At 40.8% G+C, this 24,447-nt stretch overlaps 1 protein-coding gene across 2 annotated transcripts in view; it reads left to right on the top strand.

Annotated features, from left to right (window-relative positions):
• LOC148008181 (uncharacterized) overlaps positions 1 to 24,447 on the top strand; it is a 38,647-nt gene that overhangs the window by 2,352 nt on the left and 11,848 nt on the right. The window lies entirely within an intron of this gene.

The following is a 24,447-nucleotide window of genomic DNA, read 5'->3' as shown; positions in this document are numbered from 1 at the left end:
GCAGTCATGGTAAACTATTGATAGTCTTATTTTCGAAATTTGCTGTGCATACATGTGAAACCTAAAACTATTGCAGTCATGGTAAAATATTGATAGTCTTATTTTTGAAATTTACAACTGCAGAAACTTCTGGGATTTTTAATAAATCTTTTAAGGCAACCATGAGAATGTAGAGGACATAGATTGAACAAGCAATATAATCAAATGACAAACAAAAGCAGGCCCCTCATAGCTTTGCTCTCTTGTACTTCATCTTGATGTTTTGTGGACTCTACATGAGAATTTGGTGCAGCAAATTCCAACTCCTCAAGTTATCTAGCATGGGCAGCTGCAAAGAGAACCCATACTCGATTGTCTAAAGGAAGCTCAAGGGATAGTTGTTCTTGATTTTCTACTGCCAAGATACAATTCTCGCTCTTTGGACTGTGATATCCTTTGGATCTCTCCAAACATTTGTATATCTCTCTGTACAAAAGGATTGTTGGTCTATTTTCTAGGCCAAGCAAGGGTTCTTATAAGTTCCAAACAGTATTTTGTACATTTTCAAGAATCTTCTCTTGGTCTTGAAAAAGCTCATCCCACCTACATGCTTCATTGCCTTGTCAATCAACCACCTCCTTCTTCTATGCATTTAACATGGTTGACATCTTGTTCCTTCTTGGCTACATCCTTATCTTCATTTAGGGAATCTAGCGGCTGTTGTTTTGCTATGAATAGAAAACATGGGGATATATCCTCCTTATGACATGCTTCATTGGCCTCTTAATCTTCTTGCTGTTGTGGGGAAAGTCATGATTAAACTTACGCTGTGGGCATGGGTTAAAGATGCAGTGGTAGAGCACAAGACATTTGCATTTTGGTTTTGTGGGAAAGTCCTGATTGAACTCTGTGCTATAGGCTTTTATTTTGCAGTATGCTCTGATGTTGGTCTGGTATATCAGTTGGTTGTCATTGGCAAGAGTTTTGGGGGTTAGTTGTTTTGCATACTATGCCTTGGGACTTCCATTTTAAGCTTGGAGTTTATGAATTACAGCCCAATATTGGCATTATGGAATATACATGCATGCGCAGATGTGCATGCAGATGTAACCCACCCTATTGCATGCAATTCCAAATTTCAACCTTTTCAACTTCGTACAAGTTTGAACAGCTGGGCTATTTCGCAAGGTGATATGCACTGACTTTCAAACAAGTGGTTCAAAATAACAAGGGGATGCAAGTACAGCCAATCAATGATTTTAGCAACTACCTATCCTTCCTATCTTTAGTCTCCTAACAAAGTCCCAAAAAAGTGTGGACCAGGGTGGATAGAAAAGGGAAAGGGAAAGTTGAATTTGAATTTCCAGAAAAGGATGCTGTGTCATCTCTTTCTAATCCCTTTGCAAAATCGGTCCTTTAGGTGACTATTGATACTTCATTTTTACAGATCTAACAATATAAATACCAAGGACTTGTGGCTGACATATCATTGGCAAACTTGTTCTTGGGATAATAAAATATGTCATGGTCAATGCTGCATGGCAAGTTATGCATGTGTATATCTACTTTTCATTATTTGTGTGCACGCACACCTGCTTTTACGTGTGTGGTAAGAAATGCTAGGGAAAACATAGAGAAACATGGAAAGCATGACGAACACAATTTGATGGATGCTCAATGAAGATGGATGTGCATAGGAGTGTAGATGATGCAATGCGGCCTTGAATCTTTGTCTCAAGCACTAGGTTAAAGGTGAGCTGAACAGCTGTGAGAGTGTGTCAACCTCATGTTGGATTGCAAAATGTAGCAGCAATATATTTTGCTGTAGCATAGTCCTTCCATGAGCCATATAAGGGATGTTCAAGTGGTCCCACCAATCAGATGCAAGGTCAAAGTGTTGTGATTGGGAGTGAAATTCAGGTAAGAGGTCTTACATAAGCTTGACCATAGTTGAACATTTTTGCTTTTCAAAGAGCAGACAACCTCGTAAGAGGACTAATGTGGGTTGAAGCTAGTATTGTCATTAAATGAGTTGCTTGTAGTGGAGTCCTATCACGAGTTGCATAGTGGTCAGTCAAGTGAGCCCATCAATTAGATGCAAGGTCAAAGTGTTGTAATTGGTTGTGAAATTTGGGTAACAGTCTGTGCATAAGCTTGATTATGGCTGTGGCATTTCTGCTTTTTTAGGAGTAGACAATTGCATGAGAGGACCAATAGTGGTTAGGTTGGGTTTCTACCCCTATACAAGGTCCCACAAATCTTTTGAGTCCAAATCATGCCACATAGGGCTTGACCAAGTAGTGAAATTTGACAAGTCAAATCAAGTCTTGTCATTGAATGCATTTGTGGACATAGCAAAAGAATGAATGGTGAGTGAGGTGTCTGTTTGTGGGTCTTGTTGGATAGACAAATGCTTGGCTAGGTACATGTAGCACCAAGATGCTTGGTATGGTGACTCATGGTGGTTGATCCATTGAAGGTGGAAAACCTAATAGAAGGTAGATGGTCCACTAGGCATAGATATTTGTGCAAACTTTGTGGTCATCTGGGTTTGGGGTTTATTAACATGCGTGGGATGGTGTCATGAGGATATGTATTTTTGAGACCTCACTTAACATGTGGATTAATTTTTAATCACATGGTTAAGTGAATGCTGCACATGTGAGGTGTAACTGGGGTTAGAGTAAATTTACAAGCCCGGGACCCAAGGAAATCACGGGATGTCAAAGGCAAAAGTTGCTATAAGCTATGCCACACAAGTACTTGGTGGTATTTGGTGCCAATTGTTGGCCTAGGTCATTTATTTGGCCATAAGTGTTAGTTGGTGACACTAGAGAAGTGGCGTTCAATGGTACTTAATGTCAATCTGATAGTCAAAGATGACGCAAAGACACTCGGGAATGGAAGTTGCCTAGCTAATTTAATTATTGGCCAGTGAGATTATTTTTCAGGTCACTAAAATAATTATTAGATTAATTTTCAGTATTTAAAGACTGTAAATTAATATTTAATTATGGATAATGCTAGAAAATTTATTTGAAAAAGCTGCCACTTGTCAAAAATGCCCATGCAAGATTGAAAAACGTCTTTAGAGGTTGGAGAGAGGCATTTTAGTGTATTCAGCTTGCAAGAGAGGGGGAAGAGAGGTTGCTAGTTTGATTTGCAGCCATTGGAAGACCTTTTGAGGCAGCCAGGGTTAGGAGAAGACCAATCAACAGCAGGTGACATCATCTACAGGCTGTTGAGACAGGGCAGCAATAGTAAATGACCGATTTTCTTTAGTTATTTGCATCTACAAGCTGTTGAGATAAGGCAGTAGTAGTGAATGACAGATTTTCTTCAATTCTTCGTGAAGAAAGTCTGAATTTTCTCTCTCCTCAGCATTCTGTCTCATCTCCTAGCCATTCTACACCCTTGCTCCGAAGATTATAGCATTGAGATCACCAGAGGTTCAGAAATTTCAGATTTTTTTGCTGTAAATCCTAATCTATATTAAAAATTAGGGTTTACGAGTAGCCTCGGGAATCGTGCTAGAAATTGGAAGCTCCAAGACTTGGATTCAATAGGGCTGAAGCTGTTTTCAGTCAAATTCAGGTGGAGGAACCAACAAATCAATGAATTTGGAGCATTTTCCATCTCCATGAAAGCAGGAGAAAACCAATTGACTGCCGGAATGGAGGGGCAAATCAAATTGAAGACTTGCTGGTCATTTTGGACAATAAGGGGAGTTGGAATACCGAAAGCGATTGGGAGAATCCCATTGTACATCAACTTCTTTTTCAATTAAGTTAAATAAATACCAAAAGGGGCACCGGTTTTGGGGCCAACAGGATGTCCAATGCCCAAGATTATATGGTAAAGTGTGCATTTTAGTTTTGTGAATTTGTTAATTGTTGTAAATAGTGCTTAATCAAGTTATTTACCACCCTATCTGAGGTGGAAGGCTAGTTACATGGTTTCGTTGTTAGGACACCACTCAATCTCTTGATTTGGTGGGACCGAGGCACCTGATTGCAAGCCAAAGCTTTGTGTTAGTGCTGATTTTTACTCTCAACGAGAAATTATAGCAATATGTCTTCATACAATGAGATGGACTCAAGCAGTAATGATGTCTCTCAGTATGAATATTTACATGGGAATGGAGGAAATGCAATACCTGACCTTGGACAAGGGTCTGCAGACCATGGACAATAAGCTGAAAATGTTTCTGTTGGGCAAGATGCACAGTCTTCAGGGCATAAGGAGGTTGATGACCAGCAAAGTGAAAAGGAATTTGATGAATAGTTCAAGAATTGGATGAGATCAACAGCAAGTCTCTTTGCTGAATTGGCAAAGTATCCTCAATTTTCATGATTTTTGAATGCTCCAAGGAAGGACAACAAAGCCAAGAAGAAGAAGACGTCTTTTATACCTTTGAGACAGCATGGTGCACCAAGGATAATGCCAAACCCTTCATTTGAAGCTCCCAAAGAGATGCCAATGAAATAAAACAGTTTGTACCTACGGGGCAAGGAATGCAAATACAAGGCCATCATGGAAGTGTCAATCCAATGGATTTTGGACAGTCAGGTATGCATGCTATGATGGGGCAGCCAAGATATTTTTGTGGAAGCATGATTTTTCATGCTATGGTTGGATAAGAACCGCATATGGGAATATATGGCACAAATCCCTATGCAACCAATGCATGGTGTGCAAGGCCCAATGTATTCGGGTATAGTTGAAAATATGCAAAACCCTATGTATGGTAGTATTTGCTTGAGGCTTGGGACACAAAGTAGCATATTTGGTAGTTCATTTGCACCTCAAATGCTTATGGGGATCAAGGAATGAATGCTGGTCATGCAAATGCTCCGTTTGGCATTGGTTCTGATGTAAATTCAGCAAATGCACCCTTTTTGCAGTAGCCAGTGTATGACAACTTGACACCCAAAGGGGCAGCAAAAGACTATGATGAGGGTGGAAAAGCATTGAAGTTTGAGTCCTTCAATGGTGTCCAAGATAGGCTACTTTCATTCAGCAGTTTGATGCAGTCTATTCAGGGGAAAACTTCACGGAGTTCTCGAAGATTCGAAAGGCAGCCACTTTCTTGAAAGGAAATGGATTATAGTGGAAATTTCAGCATTTGAAAAGTTGAAGGAAAAGATGACTTTAGATCCTGTGCTTGTGTTGCTCGATCAAGGAAGTCATTCATAGTTCAATGTGATGCATGTGGTAACAACGTTGGGGCTGTTCTTATGCAGGACGGCTGAGTTGTGGCTTTTGAGAGCTGAATTCTCCACGGTGTAGAAAAGAACTTGTAGGTTTATGAGAAAGAGCTCTTGGCTGTAATTCATGCACTTACATGGAAACATTATTTGTTGGGGGACTGATTTTACAGTGCAGAAAAACCATTAAACTTTGAGGTGCTTTCTAACGCACACAAAGTTGTCAGAGAAGCATATGAGATGGGCAAATTTTCTCTTATGTTTCATTTTCAGATTGTATATATTGATGGTTAAAAAAATGTTGTGGTTGATGCACTGTTACGTAAGCCACAAATTTTAGTTGTTAGCATGGTTTATCACACTGAGTTGGATGCCATGAAAGAGCAATATGTTGCTGATTCGGACTTTGCTAATGTTTATGATCAGCTTTACAATGGCCAAAGGCATGAACACTTTGTGCTAAGAGATGGATTTCTGTGATGATGCATGGACGACTTTGTCTCACAAAGCAGTTAAGGCCTAGAGTTATCACTGAAAGTCATGCTTTTTCGTATGCAGGACACAGAGGTATTGATGTCATGGTCAAGGCAATGGAGCATTTCTTTTATTGGCCAGCTTTGAGACATGATGTAGAACAGTTTGTTAGGACATGTATCGTATGGGAGAAGGTAAAGTATAATAGGCAAAAGATGCCAGGATTGTTGTAGCCTTGCCTATTTCATTGCAATGAACTTTATTTTTAAGCTTTCTAAGACAGCTATAGGGAATGATGGGATATAGACTATCATTTGCAGATTTAGCAAACAAGCCCATTTCATTCCGCTGAGGATGAAAATAAAGGCTGATCATATGGCACGATTATTTTTGCAGCACATCTTTAAGTATCATGGTATGCTAGAGTTGATCTTTAGTTGTCGAAGACCCCTTTATGACCAGTTTATTTTGGAAGGGGCTGTTTGAGAATATGGGTACCAAGCTGAAATTCTCATCATCCTTCCATTCGCAGACAGATGGTCAGTTTGAGGAAGCAAATTCCACAGTATTAGTTCTTTTGAGGTGCTATGTTTCAGACCACAATACACAGTGGGAGTAATATTTGCCCTTGGTTGAGTTTGCTTACAACAAGATAGTGCATAGTTCTACGGGCAAAGCTCCATTTGAGGTGGTTGAGGGTGTCAAGAAGGTACCACCTATTTTGCAAACTAAGGATAATATCTTTGAGGTTGATCGTTATGTGGAAAACTTGGATGTAGCCTATGCAAAGATAAAATATGCACTTCAGAGATCGTAAAAAAAGCAAAAGAGGGCAACGGATCGCCACAGACGTGCTTTGCAATTTGTAGAGGATAATTATGTATTGCTATGTTTTGTAAAGGCAAGGTTGAAAAAGATGAAAGAAAGAGAAAGATTGTATCCAAAGTTGAGTATGAGATACTATGGGCCCTTCTAGGTATTGGAGAAGATCAACGATGTAGCATATCAGCTAAAATTACCTTCACATTGGTGGATATGCAATGCCTTTCATGTCAGTTTGTTGAGGCCTTAGGCTGAGGTTGAGAAGCTGGATGAGATTTTGGTACCCGAGCAAATTTTGGCACATAAGAAAAGAGAGGTCAAAGGTAAAGTTTCTAGGAGATACTTGGTGAAATTTTAGAATTATTCACCAATGGATGCCAAATGGATGGAAGAGGATAACTTGGCAGACCATCCTCAGTTGTTGTAGCTTCAGCTAGATGCCTTTCAGTTAGAGCAGACTTTAGTTCGGGCTCCGTCAAGTTCAATAGAGCAAGGGTTTGGAGTATTGCCTGATGCTTAGAGGTAGCACTTCCACTCCTCCAGTTATGGACAACTATTATATGTAGTGGATCTCGGATGTATTCAATATGTATCCAAGGTACTGCACTAACAGTATGTTTGCCATGAGGCCACTACTTAGTGTACTAGTCATTGTGAGATGTATGCAGATGAGTATGAGTTTCACTCGGGCATTGGAACTATACTTTTGTATTAGCTTATAATCAATTTGGCATGAATTTTGCCTCAATTTTGAGATAAAAATTATGATAAGTTTCAGCTCAGTTTTTGATTAGCTTGAGAACTATTTATAGTCACTTTTGGGATTAGTTTTGCATTGATTGCTAGTCAGTTTTTGCAATGAGTTTGTGATCAATTTGGGGTCACATTTGCAACAATTTGTGATCAGTTCTCAGATCAGGAAGTGATTAGTTTATGATTAGATTATGCTTAGTCAATGGTTTACATTTGGTTCCATGGACAACAACATATATTATGATGCCATTGATGTTTTAGCCATGGTTTATACTTGGTTATGCTATACTATGGTTTGGTTTTGCTACATGAGTTGAGCTCATGAAAAATAGACATATCACATGATAATCTGGCAGTGTTTCTAAGATTCTTTGTGAGTCTTATGTTATGTTATGATTGGTTGGTAATTTTTAGTATGTATTGGGCATATGGAATGGTTGAGCAATAGTGCGCAGTGTTGTGTTAACTATGATGCCTTGTGAAAATTCTAGTCCATTATTTTGCTTTTGATGCATCTGGCAATGCAATCGAGAGTGATTGCAAGGATTTTAAGGGGAAGGGCTATCATGAGGACATGTATTTTTGAAACCTCACTTAACATGTTGATTAATTTTAATCACATGGTTAAGTGAATGTTGCACATGTGAGATGTAATTGGAGTTAGAGTAAATTTACGAGTCTGAGACCTGAGGAAATCACAGGATGCCAAAGGCAAAAGTTGCTATAAGTTATGTCGCATAGATACTTGGTGGTATTTGGTGTGCCAGTTGTTGGTCTAGGTCATTCATTTGGCCATAAGTGTTAGTTGGTGACACTAGAGAAGTGGCTTTTAATGGTACTTAATGCCAATCTAATGATCAAAGATGGTGCAGAGAGACTCGGGAATGGAAGTTGCCTAGCCAATTTAATTATTGGTTGATTGTCATCGGGGACGTGAGATTTTGAGATGCTTTAATCGTACCGATAACATTTGATTAAGTTATTAAGGAAATGTATAAGGTTGTTTAGCACATATGATGCACATTGTAATTATTTCTTAGTAATAGATCAAGGACCTTGAGGATGTAATGGGTGTCAAAGGCAAAAATTGTATAAGCTATGGTTGATATGTACAAGGTGGTAGTTGGTGTTAGATTTGGGCTTAGACCAATTTATTGGCCATTAGTCGTGAGATTAGAGACTAGGCATAAATTAATTAATTAATTTATTTCTAAGGATCAATAATTGCTTAGGGATACTTGAAAGACAAATTGGCCTAGCCAATTTAATAATTATTCTAGTGCTTAGAAAATTAATTTCACGGACCAATAATATTTTGAAAATTAATCCAATAAGCTAGAAAATGCTAGAAAATGGTATTAAAAGGATGCCACTTGGCAAAACTTGCCCATGTAAGTGGGAAAAACGTTTTAGGGCCTGATGGAAGTCTATTCCAACATTGTGTGAGAAAATAAGGTTATTAGAGAACAAGGAGAGGCCGGTGATGTGATTTGCAACCACCAAGGATCAGTCCTATAGCATATGACAGCAGTTTGGAGCCCTCCATGAGTACATGACAACATCCCAAGGTCCTTCTGGTGCAGATGATAGCATACAGGAGGGGGCAAGAGTCTTTTTGGTGGTCCTATGCTATAGGTGACAGCATCCATGGCTATTTGAGCAGGGCAGTAGTAGCTTTTCAACGTTTCTTGCAATGAAACTTTGAAATTTCTCTCTATAGCATTCTCTCTCATTGTCTAATCATCTCTCAAGTTATCTCAGCATTTTCCAATACTTTGAGCCATCAGAGGAAGAGCTTTCAGTAAATCTCTGCTGTAAACCCTAATTTACAATAAAAGTTAGGGTTTAACAACCATCTCAGGATGCATGCTCAGAGCTAAGGCCTAGGACTTGAATTCCAGTAGCTGAAATCAAGGAATTTCAGGGAGATTCAAGAGACCAACCGGCCAATATCAAATTTGTAGCTGAATTAGTCTTTCAAGGAGCAAGGTGAAGGCCGATTCCCAAGCAAACCAAGGGGCGAATTGGTTTGGAGGCTTGTTGGTCGGTTTTGACAGAAAGAGGCACTTGGATTAGCGGAGGAGTTTAGAGGATCTCAATTGTACTCCTTCCATTTGCAATATGAGATAAAGAAATACCACAAGGGATGCTAGTTTTGGGGACAACAAGGTGTCCAATATCCAAGATTAAAGTGGTAAAGTGTGTATTTTCAATTTATGTGAATTTTATGCTTGCTGTAATTAGTGATTAATCAGATTATTTACCACCATATTTGAGGAGGAAGGTTGGTTTAACTGATCTACATAAATCCACTCTTGTAAGACACTATTCAGAAAGGTGGACTTAACATCCATCTGATAAGCAGACCAATGGTGGTGGGTTGCAAGAGCCAAGATAGCCCGAATAGCAGACATGGGGGCTATCAAAGCAGAAGCCTTTGTGACTAATCCAAGCCTGCCCATTGTGCAAAACCCTTGGCAATAAGCCTAGGTTTGTCAGGTTTTTGGCCTTATAGACTTCATATCAAGCACTTTACGCTTGTTTGGACGTGAAATACTTGGAGGAGGAGTTGGCAAGGGTGGGGGAGGCAAAAAAAGAGGTGGAGGGGGCGTCATTGAAGATGAAAAAGAGATGCCAAGTGGTACTTTGGAAGGTAACTGTGGTATTGATGGTGGAGAATGGGTGGAGTTGAAGAAGATCCACTTGAAAGAGATGCACCATCCATAAACCTCATCAAAGACAACATCCCGACTCACTACAATCTTAGGTTTCTTGGAGTCATAAAGTTTGTATTGTTTGATTACTTGATTATAACCGATGAAGATTGCTTCTTTGACTTGGTATCAAGCTTTCCCTTTTGTTTCTTGTCTATATGGACATAGGCATCGCATCCAAAGTTACAAAAATGGGAGATAGAAGGCAAGTCTGGTTTGGTGCTATGTCTTTCAAAGCTATCGATAGAGACTTGTTGACGATATGAAATATGATAGAGATTGTCTCCTCCCAAAGGGTGTGAGGATGACTCTTGAAGACTCTAAAGTGGAAACTACAAGCTAAGAGCCAAAGAATGGCTCATATGGAGTCCTTTGAGGGACAACCGCAGTGAGGCATTGGTTGAGGATGTACTGAAGTCTTAACAGCCCAACGACGCTCAAGGAACTCGGTTGTGAAGAGTATAGAGTGTGCCATGTTCATGATGGTCCGGTTGCTATGCTCTATGACTCCATTCTGAGAGGGGGAGTTGGTAGAGGTAAGCTAGCGAGAGATGCTATGCTCTTGTAGAAACTCAAAAAACTTGTGGAAGTTAAACTCATCACCACTATCACTCATGTATCCTACACGACTATATCGTCCAACATAGTGAGATTTGGGCCCTATCAATGGCAAAAATTGATGTGACCATGAGCCTGAATCTTGATTGAGGAGTTGTTTTCAACGCTAGCTATCTTTCATGTAGGGTCTTGGGAGATGAAAATGTCCAAGATGTAGCTTATATGATGAGTAGCTCCATTGTCCACAATCCAAGGGGTAGCTGAAGTACTTGGTTGTGATGAGTGGGCCTTTACTGTAACCTTGTCAAGAGGCAACTCGTAGATATGGACAAGACTTGCATCCTCAAATGTCTTTAAGGAGAAGATGTAGGCCAGTCAGAATGCCCTCTAGTTTTGAGAATGATATTGACTATGATGGTTAACCAATGGCAACGTGGGTTTGGTCTCACCACTATCCTTGTTGTTGGGGGTTGTTACCACCCTGCCTCCCTTGATGGGCGTTGCTTGATTGAGGGATGGGGGTTTGAGTCTTAGGTTTTGGTGTTGTGCCTCTTGCCATTGATTAATATTCCTCATCAAAGTGGCTAGTCTTTTGACATTGTTGATAATACCTATTTTTCTTGGGTATATTCTACCACCCAAGTTTTAGAGAGGACTAAGAGTTCCATGGGGTCTCACTAGCTTGGCTTTGGTTTTAAGTTTAATTTACATTTTGATTTTGGTTGCCCTTTCCTTATTGCCCCTTTTGAGAAGCAGCAACAAGAGCCCCCTCTGTAGAGATCATACTATGAAACTAATCGAATAGTTGAGTGTAACTACTAACTCAATAGTTAACACTCAAATTTATAGAATGTGGGTATAGTGGACTGTGAGATCACCTATTGCACAAAATGGAAGTATTTCCATGGCAACTTGTTAAGGAACAATGTGACTTGATTATTGGAGGACTTAGGAGCCCCTGTGGTAGAGAACTGGGTGAAAGTTGCTCGTGGTTAGCCAACTTGACTTTCGAGATTGGTTTGGGTTTTCAATCCTTACACAATATCCCATAGATTTTGTGAGTCAAGGACATATCTCATTAGATTAGATGAGGCAGGGTAGTTAGACCCGTTAAAATGAGTCTTGTTAGTGAAAGTGTGCTTGGTTGATGAGGAGAAAGAACCATGAGGTGTTGGATAGGTGGGATAAGAAGGATACTGTGGATAAGGAGGTGGTGGAGGAGGATAAAAAGGAGAAGGAAGAGGAGGTGGGTGGGAAGAAATAGGTTGTGAATGTCCAAAGGGTGCCGATTGATGCGAAGCCTTTGGAACATGAATGTTTCTATAAGGTGCTGGTGGAGGTGTGGACACCAGGACACATGAACCTTGTCCAAATGTCAGCTGAGGCAGAACAAAATGACTACAAGGCCCATTGGGTAGTGCCATGGAGGCAAATTGTGGTACCAACTGATCTACACTTGATAATGGTTGGGAGGGAATCCCAGGCTGTGTGATAAGACTGAAAGTGTGTAAAAGGGTTGTGAAGATATGCTAGGGTTTGCATTGAGGAAGCATAGCATGTACGACCAAGATTGAAACACAAAGACTCAGACAGAGACAAGCAAAACTCAAACCCTAAATGCAAAACGCAAAACTCAAAACTCAAATACAAAGAGAAGAAACTCTGAAGTGAATAAATGTTGTAAATGAATGTAAGAGTGTACAGAATGCTCAAGGGTAGAGCAATGCAGTATTGGAGAGTGATGCTCACCGGAGACGGATCCCAAGTGCAGTAACCAGCGTGGGAAACACCAAATGTTGATCATCAGAGTATCAGGAAACTGAAGTGATAATAGGAGAGGTGTTTGCTGATGTAGGCGGCTTGTTGGATAGCAAAGACGTGGGTACTACAACAGTGGCATGGTGGGAGAGATGGCAACAACCTATGGCATGGCACTAGATGCTAAAAACGTAGGCTGATTAGGTGCTATGATGACGCAGCAGATAGAGATCTCCAAATAGTAGGGCGATGGCTAAAAATAGGTCGCCAGTGATGGATTGTAATCGGTATGGCTGGACAGCAACTGGTAGGTGGCTAATGGCGAAAATATGCACTGTAAAGTGAGAAACCTACATAAAAGGATAAGGATGAATGGTGGTTAGTTTGTATATTTATAGATATTGAAGGGTGCATGAAAAAAGTAGGGTTTTGGTGGACCACCGAAACTCTCTCGAATCATGCATCAAATTTGTGTTTTTCATTAAGTATGTTTTGGGGCTATTTGAAAATACTAATCAGCTGTAAAGGGTGGTTTAACTCAACACACCATTTGAGGCCTAAAATTGAGCCTAAAAGGGAAGGTTGGCAATGTTCACCCCAAGGCGTACCATCTCAAAGTAGCCAGGGTAGTGAACCAAGGGTGTACGCCAATTGCCCTGTGGCCTACTAAGACTACAGAGGTGATGGTTACCTTACTAAGGGAGTCCAAGTAGTCACCCCAGAGAGGACAGGAAATTGGATAAAGGGTACTCGTCGGCTGCCTAGTGGCCTACCAAGCCCTACAAAGGCGATGGAACCACATTGAGCCTTTTTTTTATAAATTGGTAAAAAGTTAATTTTAGGAGTGGCGACCGATTAAGTAAAAGTGGCCTTGAAGATGAGAGTAGGAATGATACACCCAACACATTACAAAGCAGTGTAAGCTTACCTAACCACTTGAGGATATCGATGACGAGGGAAAGGTGATGAAGTATGATGGGAAGAAGGATGGTGGTATAATCCACTAGTGAAAACAACTGAGGATTTGTCCAGTGGTGCTTTGTACAATGGGATGCATAGTATGCTACATGTTGAAGAATGCTCATGTAGCAGATGCCACTTATGTAGACATCTAAAGTGATCTTTATAAAATTTTGAAGATATGACACGAGGATCATCTTGCTAACAAACAAGACCACATCTTGATGTGACATGACAAAACCAAGGCTCAATTATATGCAAATTGTTCACTTGCCCAAGCGTCCTAGTACAAAGATGATGAAATCATGCAATGCATAGGGGAAGGTACAAGAGGGGAGGAAAGGCCGATGTTGAAGACAAGTGCCGAAACCTGTAGAATACCAAGAAGGATAGGAACTCTTTCTCAACCTGGATGTCAATGCCGAAGAAGGAAGAGGAGCGTAAAGATGTTGGTCTTTGTGCGGTGCTGAGAACCATGTGGATGAAGATGATGAAGCATCCCTACTAGAAGAGTAAGGATTGCAGATACCGCCATGATAGTATCAAGAGAGATATTGCATGATTCACTTGGGAGGGGAAGCCTCCATGCTAGTAGAAGAGCAAAACTCCAAGTAGATGGAACCATGAAAGGAATGGCGCACAACTTCTCTCTCCAGCTCAGGAAGGACCGGTGCAAGCCTACATGTTAGCCCTATATTGAAATACAAAACCGTGCAAAAGAGAGAAAAAATCTGCAAGCACAGAGATTAGTGAGATGCTTTAAAAAACAAAACTGAAAATAAAAGAAAACAAAGCTAAGTGCAATGCAATGAGTATGTAAGTATGTGACAAAAGTCTAAAAAGGGAAAGGCTAAGTGTGTGGCCACTATTGCATAGGTGAGATGGGGAAGTGGTCCTAGAAGGTGTAGTGGATACCTAGTAATGGGTGCTTAAAGTTCAATAGGTGAGCCACTAGCAGACCAATTAGCTAAGCCTTTAGGAGTAGTGAAGGATATAGGCTACTAAGCTGTCCGTGTGCAGCAGCTGGATGTAACGTGTCCACCTGTTATCTTCAGGACATGTCTTAGCAGTCCATCGGAAAGGACGTCTAGAAAGCTCCGCCCGGCACTCCTATGGAATGTTACGGGGTTTGCGATCTAGGACTTTCTGTGTCTGCCACGTAGTGGAAGTATTCCGGCCGCTCCCACTTAGGGTTGACCTGAATTAGGGTTTTCCTATTAGTCATTTCCTAACGGTAACTAACGTCGAACCCAAGCGAACTACTTTACGCAGAAACTCCAGGTTCGAAGTGGATTCACGTTGCACTTGGTTCAAGGAGAATGGGAAACGAGAGGGATGCAAAGCTCAACCTCTCTGCCATAAGGCATAGTCCCATTCCGTTCCCCTAAAACAACGTAAATCGGGATCAATTATATCTCTAGGTCAATGCTTTTATTGTTCGTATTCTTTGATGATCTTCCTGCGGTCCATCGTGATTTTGAGAAAAGTTTCCAGCCAACCGGGACCACCCATCCGTAGGACGGACCTATGGCCCATCCTCCGCACTTTCCTCGAGTTGTTTTAGTTATCTAATTACCTAACACATTAAGTTGGACATGTAACAATTAGCTTCTTTAATTAGTCCGTTAGGCACTGGTTCTTTCACGTAATCATATCACTTGACATAGAAAAACAATGTTAAACAAGTTCCTTATTAACAGGTTATCATATTTATCTTTGAAATACAAGTCCACCCCGTAGGCTTATCCACAATTTGCCCGAAGGCTATCCAGCAATCCACAGGGATCACTGGTCCAAGTTTCCGCCCGTAGACTAGTATGCAGGCCTCGAGATCCAATCTCGAGTCACGTTAGCCTCTTGTGCAGGGCCCGGAAGGCGAGGGATTTACGGCCAGAGCCCCCTCTGGCACCCAAGCGTCCTCCTGCTCCAAGTAGCACTCAACGGAGAGACCTCTCGCGGCGGGTTCGCGGTTAACAATCCCCTTGGTTAGGGTCAGGCAGGCAGTCGGGGGTAACTGAAGCTGCCTCTCCCTTCAGGCCTTCAACTTGAAGTATTTAGATATCCATTTATCTTTTAATTCATTGATCAATCAAAGCCAAACAGTGCTCTTAAATCTGTAACAAGCAGAAACATATCCATTGGTCGTTTTTGTTAGCAAAGTGCAAAGGAATGAATCCTTCCTCTTGAATGCGTTCAGCATACGATCCGGGATGACTTGCGACTTGGCAAGATCCCCTATATCCTGGGTTAGGGCGTACCCTATTAATCCGACTCGGTCAAACCTTAAGTTCATAGATTATTCCAATTTATCGGCTGGTCTTTTGCTTCCAAGCGATTATCTTTACTCAAGAAAGATACTATATTAGGATGATTATTCTTGCAAGATAACTTGCGTAAGGACCTGCCAACCTCATTGCGAGAATTGGCCATTCCCTTGTGATCCAATCAGTATTATTTTTCTTTTTCACTAATAAAACATGTGTACCAAATGGAGAACTACTAGGTCTAATTAATCCTCTGTTAAGTAATTCTTCTATTTGATTTTGAATTTCTTTTTGCTCAATTTGGTTATGTCTATATGGTGCTTTACAGGGTGGTTGTGTTCCAGGAATTAAATCTATCTTATGATCTTCAGAACATGAAGGTAGTAATCCAGGTGGTAAATCAATAGCAAAACAATCTTGGAATTGGGCAAATTAAGATGGGTTGCAAGGGATGTATTAGCCTTCATATCCAACCTAAAAAACTCAATCAATAATCCATATTTTGAAGATTTAGAATGGGCACAAAATAGTGCGTCCAGTTGTTCCCAAGTGGCATGAGATGTATCACATGTGTCTACATGGTAGATATAACTATCATCAAGCTCAAGCTTGATGATGACTTGGGCTTTGTCATTATTCTTTTGCCATATTGCTACAAGAGCAGCATCTCTAGGTTTCTTTTCTTGGCCGCTCTTCTTTATCAGGATCAACTTGATCCTTGTCTGCCAAGTGTGGAAGCCTGTTTCTTTGAAGTGGCATGACGGTGAATCTTTTCTCATACTGGAGGGTAGGAGCAACAACAAATCAACTTCAATAATTGGTGTAAATCCAACAAGAGAGTTGGAAAAGAAAAAATTGTACCAAAAGACACAATAGCTATTAGTGTTTAAATAACACTATTTAGTATTAAGAGATACTATCTTGAAGCTTAATGTCGGACGTTGATGCTTGATCTTCTTGAACCTTCTTCTTGCTGAGTTTGAGGGTTGCACTTGTTGGAACTTTAGTGGTATAGTGGATTAGAGTTGTAGTGGGTTGTTTGAGTCAAGGGAGTGAAAAAATGAAGTAATTTTTGAGCTTGAGATTAAAATGGCCATGGTTGTCCTGTCAAATAGGGACCAACGACTAGTAAATCAGCTTTCACAAGCTCCACAAGTCGAATTCGCTCAAACGCTTTGAGATGGAGGACCCTTACTAATGGGTCTAAGCCCCCTTAAAAGGGTTTATACTTATTTTGCCTGAGTTGAGAGATCTAAGTCTTTGAAGTGGTCATTGTCAAAATTGTCCCCAGATTTGGGCAAATGCGATGCTGGGCATGATGCGCATCAATCTCCTCGATTTTTGGGCCAAGAAGTTATACTTTGACCTAAAAAACAACTCTCGGAAAGAAAGCTTGAAGAGATATGGCTGTTCCAACAAAGAGCTAAACCAAGCTCACCATGGCTCTGATACCATGTTGAGAAACACAGATCCTTGAGCAAGGTCTAGCTATGGAGGACGGAAGCCAATGACAAGAAGGATGATGAGTGAGACCAGACACATCAACTGTTACTCAAATGAATTAGGATCTAAGATAGATTAGCTCAGACTCATAAACACAATCTTGAGTAGAGAGACAAGACTGAAAGTACAAAGTACAATAGCATTTATTTTTTAACTCAATGTCAAGTACATGCTTTTATAGTTGTAGGATGAGGCTGTCTTAGGAATGTGATTGCATAAATCTCAACAATAGAGACAAGCAAAACTCAAATCCTAAATGCAAAATGTAAAAACTCAAAACTCAAACGTATAGAGAAGAAACTCTAAACTGAATGAATGCTGTAAATGAATGTAAGAGTGTACAAAATACCCAAGGGCAGAGCAATGTAGTGTCGGAGAGTGATGTCCATTGGAGATAGATCCAAGTGCAATATCCACTAGAGTGGAAAAGTGCAGAAAATACCAAACACTGATCACCAGAGTGTTAGGGAACTGAGGCGACAACAGGAGAGGTGTTTGCTGATGTAGACGGCCTACTGGATAGCAAAAATGCAGGTACTATAGTAGTCACATGGTGGGAGAGATGGCAGTAGCTTTTTGCATGACACGAGATGCTGAAAACGTAGGTTGATTAGGTGCTATGATGATGCATCAGATGGAGACTCCAAACAGTAGGAAAATGGCTGAAAATAGGCCGCCTAGGGCTTGATAGTGATGGGCTGTAGTCAGTGATGGTTGGATAGCAGATGGTAGGTGGTTGATAGCTGAAATCTGCACGGTAGAGTAAGAAACCTGCACAAAAGGATGAGGCTGAATGGTGGGCAATCTGTTTGTTTATAGATGTTGAAGGGTGCCCGAAAAAATTAGGGTTTTGGGGGACTACTAAAACTCTCTCGAATCGTATATCAAATTTGTGTTTTTCATTAATTAAGTGTGTTTTGGGGCTGTTTAAAAATGTTGCTCAGTTGTAAAACATGTTTTAGCTCAACAAGGGTGGACGAGCCTCCATCCTATATATACCACTCCGATTGAGGGCAAGAAGAGGTCCTAAAGGTTGTGCCTAAGGGTGAAGGATCCCTCGGTGTGATGTGTGAAGACATGTGAGATACACTTAATGGATATGTAATGGAAGGTGCAACGGAAGAAGTGGGAGGGATGGATTGGAGATTAAATGGATTTATGGTTGTAGTAGTGGGAAATGTTTGTTCCTTTTGTCCATTGAATGCATTGAATTGAAATGAAGAAAGGGATGATTTACCTCCTTCAATATGACCTTGAGATGAAGAAGCTAAAGGAAAAAACTTATAAGTGGAGAAATTAACCTTTTGCACTCTTCACCTTTCTTTGAGTTCAAAAACAAAAGTCTAACTTCTTCAGGACTAATTAACCAATCAATATCTTGATTGCATGGTGCCTTCTTCATGGGAGTCACCAAAATCTTGTGGAAAAGAGGAGGTGGGGTCAAAGATTGAGAAGTATGAAACTATGTACGTAGCATAGGAGTAAATGAGGGTAGAGATGTGAATAACATAGACAAAAGAGGTAGAGAAGTGAGTGGTGTAGGTGTAGATGAGAGTTAGTGAAATGAATGGTTTGTACTCCATGCCCGTTTCCACGACAGAATGGCTAGTCCCTTGTGGAGCATTCATTCTTCTTGCAAAAACATTAGACCAATGCATCAAAACTAAAGGAAAAAACTAACATTTACCTTTAAGTTGTTGGTAGTTTGATGTCTCTTTGGCCATGTTGGAACCTTGTGGAGTGAGTTGTGTAAAACTAGCCTTCTTCCTCGGATAGGGTGGTATTAATTTGATGTAATACTAATTACAATAATTATAAAATTCACATACACAAAAAATGCAAATGTGACAACTTAATCTTGGACATTGGAGAGCTTGTTACCCCCAAAACTTGGCGCTCCTTGCGGTATTTCTTTAACTTGTATTGCGAATGGATGGAGTATAATTGAAGATTCTTCAACCTCTTCCACTAATCCAAGTGCCTCAATGGATGATGTGGCCCTATGGGATCGGCTTAATTCTAGAGCTCGATCTTTCCTCTTTATGAGCTTATCGGATTGTGTCCTAGTGCATTTGCTCAAGTTGCGGAAAGCAACTGAAGTGTGGATAAAGCTTGCTTTTTGTACCATTAGAAGGCATTTGCCTACTGGATTACTCTCGAGAAGAAATTACGGATGGTCATTGTTGATGGTTCTCCTTCCATGAAGAATCATATCAATAGGTTGAAGAATATAAGGGATGAGCTTGCATCCCTTGGTAGGATAATCTCTTTAGAGGATATGGCTATAATTCTTTTGACTCAATTGCTATCTCTATGGTTTGATGTCGTCTTACACTAGTCGTCTTACATCGAGGACCTGTGAGAAGCTTTTATGGGAAGAGCTTGTGCTGATTGTTTTGGAGTATGACAAGCACGCCACAGAGGTAGCTAGTGGATCCACCTTCACCAAAGCTTTTGTTGCAAGTTTAAGAGGAGGAAAGAAGAAGACAGGGAAGTCAAAGGCTAAACAATAGGAGAGTTTTTTAGGCTTTGACTCCATTTCAGAGAAGCCTAAATGCCCATATTGTGGGAAGGGGATACATCCAGAGGAGAAATGTTGGAAGAAGTACCCTCACCTTTGTCCAGGAGTGAAGGATGGAGCTAAAATCTCCAAGCCTTCTACCTCTACTCCAAGGTTTACCCATGAATCAATGTTCCTTCATATTGTTGAGTTGGAGGAGCCTTCTTCAGTGGTTGCCTTGTCTTTTGAGAGGCCTTGGCTAGTTGATAGTGGACCTTCTAATCATATGACTCCATGAGTTGATCTGTTTGAGAATCTATGCTCTTTTGAGGGTTCCGTCATTGTTGATGACATTGGTGCCTATTAGTGGTATTGGCACTTTGCCTCCGTTTCCTAACCATGTGTCGAGCTCCCTTTCATAGGCTTTTTATGTTTTGAACTTGGGCTTTCCAGTTCTCTCAGTTTATGGCCTTACTAGGCTTGGTACCGAGGTTATTGCAATAGGTTGGCAGGAGAGCGAGCTTTACCAGCTTCATTCCCCTTCTCATATGTAGGGTTCTCTGAGGTAGTCTATTGCTACACCCATCTTTGCTTGTGTATCCTTTATTCCACAGGTTCCTTCCAATCCCCCACCTCCGATGGTTCCCTCGTACTCCCCATCCCTTTCAGAGGGGGATGATCTCAATGATGCGGCGTGGATTTCTTGGCCCCTAGTATTTCAGAGGGGGTTTCCTAGGATTGTGAGGACCGACAGACTTCATCGACATTGGCATTCCTTTTGCTACTTAGGATCCATTTTTTCCTTGGCCTTCTGCCACATCCAAGATTTGAGAGGGGGTGTTAGCAGTCATGATTGTCATGCCTTGTCATCTCCTGCCTGTGAGCCTCAGTCTGAGTCCAGGTGAGGACTTCAAGAGCTTTGACATGTTTGTCGCTTGTTTTGATGGAGGAGGTGGCTCATTTTAGAGAAGTCATTTAATTGCCTTTCAGTGCATTTTATCCTCCAGTCAAGATTTTGTGTGCATTTTTCGGGTAGTTAAATGGGACCAGCATTAAATGCTCGTTGGCCATATTTTAGGCCCCAGATGCAAGTTGGCTAGTTTTTTAGGGGTTTGACTATATATATAGCCCCAGTTGGTTGGTCCTTGGCATTCTTCAATCTTCCCTTTGGCAGATGCACACTCCAACTCCGTCTTCTTCCTCCATCTCTGGTGCTATCGTCATTATCAGCTTGATTTGGTACCCTCACTGATGTTGTGGGCTGAGTGCAGGGGCTGATCAGTCCTTCTGTATTCAGCATTTATTCCTTGTCTTGTGCAGATTTCTTTCTTCTTTTCTTGCAATTTCTCTCTATTCCTTTGTCTCTGTGTTCATGTTCCTTCTTCTGTTGCACACTCCCACAAAAAGTTATAATATGTTATGCTTGACAAGTACTAGATGGTGGCGAGTGCCAAAACTTGGCCTAGAACATTTAATTAGCCGTTAGTTAATGCTAGTGGTGATACTAGGGAATTTGCATTGATTAATTAAGTAATGCCAGTTCCGGGCTAATGAGTGCTCAGATCACTTGGTTGATAAATTGGCATAGCCAATTCAATTGTTGGTTGTTGGTAATATTATTTTTTTGGGCACAGGAATAATTAATAAATTAATTTCAGAATTTAAATTCTGAAGATTAATTAGTGGGTTGGATAATGCTGAAAACTCAGTTTAGAAGGCTACCACTTTTGGCAAAACTTGCCTATGCAAGTTTGGGAAAGCTGAATTGGGGACCAACCTCCCTTAGTTATGATATATGCAATTGCCTTCACGAAAATGGTCTCTAATGCTTGAAAAATGACCCCAAAGCATGCAGTAACCAACCTCTCTTCCCAATAGCTCCAAAATGCAAAAACGATATTTTCTTCTCCCTTCAGCTCCAATTCAGTTTTCCCAAGCTTGTATGGGCAAGTTTTGCCAGAAATGGCAGCCTTCTAAATTGATTTTCCAGCATTAATTAGCTCATTAAATTCATTTTCAAAATTTAAATTCTGAAAGTTAATTTAATAATTATTTTGGCGAGGCCAATTTATCACCCAAGTGACCTTGAGTACTCATTAGCTCAGAAATGGCATTAATTAATTAATTAACACCAATTTCCTAGTGTCATTGTTGACACTAACTAATGGTTAATTAAATGTTTAAGGCCAAGTTCTGACACTCGGTACCATCTAGTACGTGTCAGGCATAATTTATTACAACTTGTGTCTTTGGCACCAACTGATATCTCGGGGTTGTGTGTGCCACATTGTGAAATAATTACCTTGCACCTGTTGAGATATCGAGCTCCACTCGTGATACGCCAGGGTGACCGTTGTGTATTTATGTCACCGACTTGTCAGTTGCAGACGCGGTTGGTACACCGCCCATGAATAATAGCTACATGATAGCTATCCTTATCTACTCTAGTTCGTGGCTCAGTTAGTATGCCACCTTAGTTAGTTGAGTTTGGTTTGAGACCCATACATAGGGTTCTTCTATTTCTTTGTATTAGAGTTCTTTTGGCTTACACAACTAAGAAGAGGAAAACTGTTTTCAGCCTCCACCCTTGTGTGTCTTCCCCCATTGTGCAAGCAAGAAAGCTTCAAGCGAGACTCCTTCCTTCTCTCCCACAATCTTGACATGGTATCAGAGCCTTGTTCGTGGTAAGGAGCTCAAGAAAGCAAGCCAAGCTCGCGGTGTTCTGGTAAGAGGAGTTGTATTGCTTTCATTTTCTATTTTGGGAGCAGATCTCTGCAGGTAGCACAGCCGGAAATTGCAGAAGTGCATTGTCTCAGGTTGAGACGCCCTTCGCGGTGAAGCAAGAGGGCAGTATATGCTGCGGGAATGGGCTTTAGCCCTCGGCGACCTTGTTTTTTTTATTTGAGGCCATTTCGGGGCCTGTTTTGGAGGCGGAAGTTTTCTAGACGCACTCAGGAAAAGGCCCTGTTTTATGCTGTGCGACCACTGTTCTACAGGTCGGTGAAAAGTTATTGTAGAAATTGCATCGTATGCTTGTGCGCAGAGACATTGGGAGTTTCAGAATCATCCTTGGTTTCTGTTTATGCAAAATCGTCACTAGGAAGTGACTGTGTGGTCAAATATCACTTTCGCCAGTTTTGCAGATTTGCCCTTGTGAGGGTGAAGCTGAGTTTTTGCAGTGATAGAATTTTTCGTAGTGTTCTGTAATGGCGTCTGATTCTCTTTCACAGATTGTAACTGAAAAGCTTGACAAGAACAACTTCCAGGCATGGAAGTTTAGAATGACGAATTTCCTTATGGGAAAAGGATATTGGAAATTTGTTGCAGGAAATGAAGAAGAACCAGTTCTTCCTGATATTCCCAATTAACAGCAAATGCAGGCATTCAAAGCATGGCATGAGAGAGCCAGGAAAGTTATGTATTGGCTGTCTATCAGTATTTCAGACTCTATGATTGTGCATATTCAGGATGCAAGTACGCCAAAGGAGGCATGGGATACTTTGTCAAAAATGTATATCACAAATACGCAAGCCAGGAAAATGCAGCTCAAGCAAGAGTTGCACAATGTGCAAAGAGAAAATATGAGCATCAATGACTACCACATGAAGGTGAAGAAGATTGCAGATGCACTTGCTTCCATTGGGTCGCCAGTGGAAGATGATGATTTAGTTTCTGTGACCTTGAATGGTCTAGGAAAGGATTATGCACAGTTTCAGACATCCATTTCAGTTCGTGAAAGATTTCCTGATTTTGAGGAGTTGATTGCTCTTCTAATTTCTGAGGAACAGAGAAATGGTGGTGCATCTTCTTCAGGAGGAACTTCAAAAGAAGCTGTCTTCTACTCAAATGCTGGAAGAGGTAGAGGCAGAGGTAGAGGAGGCCGATTTGGAGGCCGTGGCAGAAATCAGAATATGCAGCAAACTCAAGAAAACCAGTCCTATGGAGGAGGACGTGGTAACTCTAGAGGCAGGGGGAGCCAAAGAGGTCGTGGTGGATGGCAAAGAGGCCAAAATGCAAACAGTAATGTTGAATGCTACTATTGTAGTAAAATGGGTCATATGGCTAAAGACTGCTATAAAAAACAGAATGACATCATGAATGGAAAACTGCAACAAGGGAATTATGCATCTTCTAGTAGACAAGGTGATGACAGAAATGAGCATCTGTTTATGGTGCAGCACATGAACAATTCTGTGACAAGTGCAGAAGAAAGCAATGATGTATGGTATGTTGACTCAAGTGCATCAAACCACATGACAGGTCATGCAGAATGGATGGAGGATGCAAGGAAAATGGAAAAACCAGGATTTGTGGAGACTGGTGATGATACTGCACATCCTATTGTGCAGATTGGAAAAATTCCCTTGTCTATGCAGGATGGGAAAAATAAATACCTGTCCGATGTATTTCATGTCCCGAATATCACCAAGAATCTGGTTTCAGTTGGTCAAATGGTTGAACAGGGCTTGCAGGTCAGATTTAATCCTCATGGATGCTTTGTTGAGGATATGAAAAATAAAGGTCGCTTGATAGCAAAAGGAAAGAAGAAGGGCAGAATGTTTACATTGGATGCAGACATGTCTGAATTGAGTGCAGCAATGTTTGCACATGGGACCGGTGTAGTTGCAGATATTGATATTTGGCATAAACGCATTGGTCATGTTAATGTACAACGACTTAAATCAATGCAGGCCTAAAATATTGTTGCAGGATTGCCCAAATTCAAGGTTGCAGAAATGCATAAGGTATGTGAAGCCTGTCAGTTTGGAAAACAGGCAAGGAAACCATTTCCTAGACATGTTCAAGAGAGTGAGAAGCCATTGGAATTAATCCACTCTGATGTGTGGACTACTAAAGCTGCATCTCTTGGAGGTTGTCATTATTTTGTCACTTTTATTGATGACTATAGCAGAAAAGTTTGGGTGTATTTTATGAAAAAGAAAAGTGAAGTTTTT

This window comes from Lygodium microphyllum, unplaced genomic scaffold (genome assembly GCF_053477565.2).
Source record: "Lygodium microphyllum isolate KBCC unplaced genomic scaffold, Lygodium_microphyllum_v1.1.10 scaffold_288, whole genome shotgun sequence".
Taxonomy (NCBI): Eukaryota; Viridiplantae; Streptophyta; class Polypodiopsida; order Schizaeales; family Lygodiaceae; genus Lygodium; species Lygodium microphyllum.
Note: the sequence above shows the minus strand (reverse complement) of the source record. Positions and strands in the feature narration are given on the sequence as shown.